Below are 4982 nucleotides of genomic sequence, written 5' to 3' on the forward strand. Positions count from 1 at the left end.
TTGTTGATTTTACTGCTTAATTGACTGAGACTTACTTGATGCTATCATGATTTGGGCTGATTGCCATGTGTTGGGCTTCGTGCCGATTATTTGAATCCTTCGGGGATTGGTATCACTGTTTTTGCATTACTTTGCATATCATTTGATCTCGGTCCAGGGTTTTGATACGATTTTGCAAACTCAGCCATTTTTCCAAGATTTGAAAACTTAAACAATATTTTTATTGACGTTTTTGAGCTAAGAACCATTATTTTAATATTGCCCAAGTGGCTTATGTGCATTTCTGGACTGAGCAGGGATCGGGCTGCGCGCCGCAGCAGTGACTTGAAACAGTGGTAACAATGACACTGTATGATGTGACTTGAAACAGTGGTAACAATGACACTGTATGATGTGACTTGAAATAGTGGTAACAATGACACTGTATGATGTAAATTGGTCAGGTAACAATGACTGACCTGTCAGGTAACAATGACTGACCAGGAATGTGATTGACGCCACGAGATGGCTTGATATTGCGCTTGGGCTGTAGGAGCCCCTCCGGAGTCTGTACACACCCCCAGTGAGTGCCGTCGACGTTAAATACATGGTTGGCTCGGACTGCACGCCGCAGTGGGTACCTGAGTGTACCGGTCATATGCATTGCATTGCATTCATGCATTGGTTCCTGTTTGTACTACGTGTCATGACATTTAGCACTCTCATATCATTGGCATCCATGTTATTGCTTGTACTGTTTACTAGACGTCCTGGTGTTAACTGTTTGTGGAGTGCTGTGCCCGAGGGGCTGTCTTATGTGCGGACTTGCACTATCTGATTTCGCATTCATTTGCTCGATTGTTGGAAAAAGATGTCTTCAAAAGAGGTTTTAAACTGAGTCAGATATTTTCTAAAGGATTTTCACGGTTTCATAGTTTTTCTGAGAGAGTTGTACTGTCCTATATAGCGTGATGGAGTGCTCTTACGTGATTTCTTGCCTCTCAGTTATTATTTACTCTTATTACCACTGAGTTGGAAGTACTCACTTTACTCCCTGCACCTCGCGTGCAGTTGCAGGTTTTGTTCACCCGGTAGCGGGTTATTAGCTGATTGAAGGTAGGGCTATTGTAGCTGAGCAAGGTGACCGCCAGCGTTCGCGGCACCGGATGTTGTCTTTTGATTTTTTTTCAGAATTTTTCTTTATATATTATTATTGGCCCTGTAGTTGTGTTCAGGTTTCTTTAGATGCTCGTGACTTGTGACACCCCGGTCGGGTAGAAATTAACAAATTTTAAATGCCATTAAGTTGTATCTTCTATTTATTTATGTTTGATAATCTTTAATGAAAGGATTTGGGTTAGTTGGCTGGCCTTGTCTTCACGAGAGGCGCCATCACGACCAGGTTGGGAATTGGGTCGTGACATCCCCGGTCAACAGAATTCCTTACCCGAACTTTATTTTCGCGGGCCGATAAAAATAGAGTCAGACCTTCTTTTGACTGGGGATTCAAATAAAAGGTGACTTGGAACACCCAAAAAATCAATTCCAAGTGGCGACTCTGAATAATAAAATAATCCCTACTCAAATTTGTCACTTCAATTGGAAAAACTCTTTAACCCCCAAATCCAAACACATACATATTCTTTTTGGGGGTGGGTGAAAAGGGGGTGTGACAGCTCTGGCGACTCTGTTGGGGACAACCAGAATTCGAGCTTGTACATGTTGACTTTTATTTGGATTTATTAATTTTGTATATACTGTGATTTATTTGGGCATAATGTGCTACTTGTTTGCTTTTTACCGCTTTGATATTTTTGAACTGTACATATAAATTGTTTTCTCACGCACCCCCTCTGAGTCTTCTTGAAATTAAATTGGGCATTTACTTGACATAGCCCGCTTTCTTTGAGATAGCCGAGGCGCTTGTCACCCGGTGAAGGATTTTAGTCACACATATTTTAGGCGGGGAGCAACACCAGTTAAGCCGGAAAGCAATGCTACCAGTACACTGACCCTCCTCGGCTTAAGTTATCCGCTCGAGTAAGCCAGTCTAGATACATTCTCCACTAGGATTTAAACCTAGAAAAACAAACCTCATGCCGGATACCCCTAGTAGGGTCGCTTTATTTGCATCACATATATTTGACTTAGCGAAGCTTGGCACGGGGGCCGGGTCCGTATAGGACAGGTATCCTCTTTGAGACCATCATGCTCACTTATGTGCTATTTGCTACATTATTTGGAAGGCTTGCTTGCATTGTTGACTGGCTTTAGAAAATTAGTTGAGCGGAATTAAAAAAAATATTCTCCTAGTTTAGTATAAATATTCTCCTAGTTTACTAAAATTTTGAGGTAGTCTGAAGTGAGGTGTAAAGATTAATTTTCTTAAAAATCAGAAAACAAATAGTCGGTTTCACCGAACTACGCAAGGTTTGATTCTCACCGGATGTGAGATACGTAGGCAACCTTTATCGGGTCCAGCCCCCAATTTTTCAAAAATTCAAAAAAAATTTCCTTTAATCTTTGATACATCAAATCCCGAGATTTGAAAAAAAAAAGAAAACAAAAAGAAAAAGATTTTGAATTCCAAAATATCTTCGTTCTTCTTCAGAAGTTTTCTTTCGGAAATTAAAAAGAAAACTCAGAATCCAAAATATTTTNACGCGAGAAGTGTCAGGCGGAGTTTTAAATTGCTAAAAGGCCAGGTATATGAAGCAAAGGTTGAGTAATCGATTAAGGGGATGAGCTCCGCCAAAGTGGGAGAGTGGCGGAGATGCGTATGGGCTTGCAGTGGAAGGACCACGTACCTTAAGAAGAGTTTGGAGTGATTTGATAACATTAGTGATTGACAACTGTAATAACCCATACCTGCAACCTCAAGTGAAATCATATGATATACCATATAATCCAAACACTCGAAACGGTAGCCTCTATTCACAGCAGTTGCCCACAACAACCAAATACCGGTAGAAAACCTATTATCAACTAAGGTCTTATTCCAACACTTTCATATACTGCCAGCGATAAATGAAACATGCTATAAGTCGTAACCCTTTCTCATATCAACCATCCATGAATCCGCTTCCCCTTTGACTAATACCACAACAGATTTTCGGGCTGAACCTCGATATTTTCTTCTAACAAGCTGAAACCAAATCTGTCCGTATTCATTAGTGACTCCAACGATCACCTCGAATCCAACACATCACTCTGGTGCTACGACACCTCAATACAGGCCTACGCCCCGACTTGCATAATACACGCACCAACAAGAAACGGTCTGAACATACTCAAATCATGACAATTGACTCAAACAAAAGAGCTGTACCTCAAGCTCATCAGTACCATCACAACACAAGGCTGAGACCCCGTCTCACATCATAGAAATAGAATGCCTGAAACGACCTCGAAAACTCCACGTAGCCTCGCTACGATGCGCGATCATATCCAAACACTGCTACACATGAAGCACCTCAATACACTGTGATCAAAATCCGACAGCTACACACAATTTGATGTCTGAAACCAAAGCAATTCATTACCCCCAATGGTGAAGCAAGTAATATACACCATTCAATCCTGAAAGGACACAACCGACGCGCTATTTGCCGAGCAACACCCAATACGGACTTTCCTCAGAAACCAGGAAGCAAGGTATATAAGGTAACATATGGAAAACTATTCTCAACATCACACTGTTGCGGCGTGCAACCCGATCCAGATAACATACCCGTGGCGGCGTGCCACGCGATCCACACAAATATCTCACATAGGGAGATGCACATCAAACCAAATTTGTTCATTATAACAAAATACCGAGTATCGGTCGTAAGCATACTGAGTGCATAATGGTATCTACATATAGCGTTGTAAGCTACAAAACTCAAACACAACTGAGGTCCCCCTTCAACTTCCACTATGAATCTCGATAGCACCGCACTATATGTGCCCACAGTCCGAAATCATAACGCCTCACAGCACAGAAAAAGAAACATCTCATAGATCTCCCCAGATCACTAACAAGTTCAATAACGATCGAATCCACCTGTCCCTCAACAATACAACTCAAGACTAACCAAGCTAACTCAAGTTAAATACGTAGCCACATTGGCCTGCCAACAAACTCAATACCAAGAAGCCTGAAGCTGCTCCTTCCACTACTATAACTCCTGCCAGAGCCGTACGATACGGTGCCCGGCACCAAATAAATACTGAAATCCACAATCTCACCCGGCGACATGCCCGGCCACAAGAAACGCATTCGAAAAGTCCCTCAATACCGGAACTGAATCAATGGTAGAAACCTATGCACTGACATCCGTCACGAAGACCCAATTACGAAACGTAATCCTTCCCAGCCGTCCGCTGGTCTTTGGGATACAAACTACTTTGCTAGATCACAATCCGATGCGCCTCGCCACGCAACCTGTGGCATTTTTTTTTTCCGACATAGCCCGTAGCACAATAGTCTAGAATAACCCAACACTAAGACAACCAGTCTACAATCCAATATCATATCCAAAATCTGGCATACCAAGTAAGGAAAGATCCACTCGAACCTCTAATTCGCAATAATCGCTAACGGTACCAATACACACGATTTACAACAACTGCATAGCCGGAACACGAGAACTCCTAGTCTCCAACTCCATGTAGCACACAAATCACTATAGCTGATCCCAAATTGCGTTGTACGAATACATATCACATATACCATACCACACTAGTATAACACGAGAACTCCATCTCCCTTCCTAACCACAAACATCTACGTACTCCACTAGTCAAGAACTCTCCATCGATCCTATCAAGAAGAGAAATCATTACACATTCCATGCTTCGCATGCCCATAGGCAATTTATACGTCTCTAAACTACGGTAAAACTTATCAAGAACTCTCCCCCAATTCCATTGCACAAGCTAAACTACCAGGACTGAATCCTTCTCCCCGAACCAAGCTAAGCAAGCTGTCAGAACTCAAGAGCCTTGCTGCACAATACCTG

This window comes from Nicotiana attenuata, unplaced genomic scaffold, assembly GCF_001879085.1.
Source record: "Nicotiana attenuata strain UT unplaced genomic scaffold, NIATTr2, whole genome shotgun sequence".
In the NCBI taxonomy this organism is placed as follows: Eukaryota; Viridiplantae; Streptophyta; class Magnoliopsida; order Solanales; family Solanaceae; genus Nicotiana; species Nicotiana attenuata.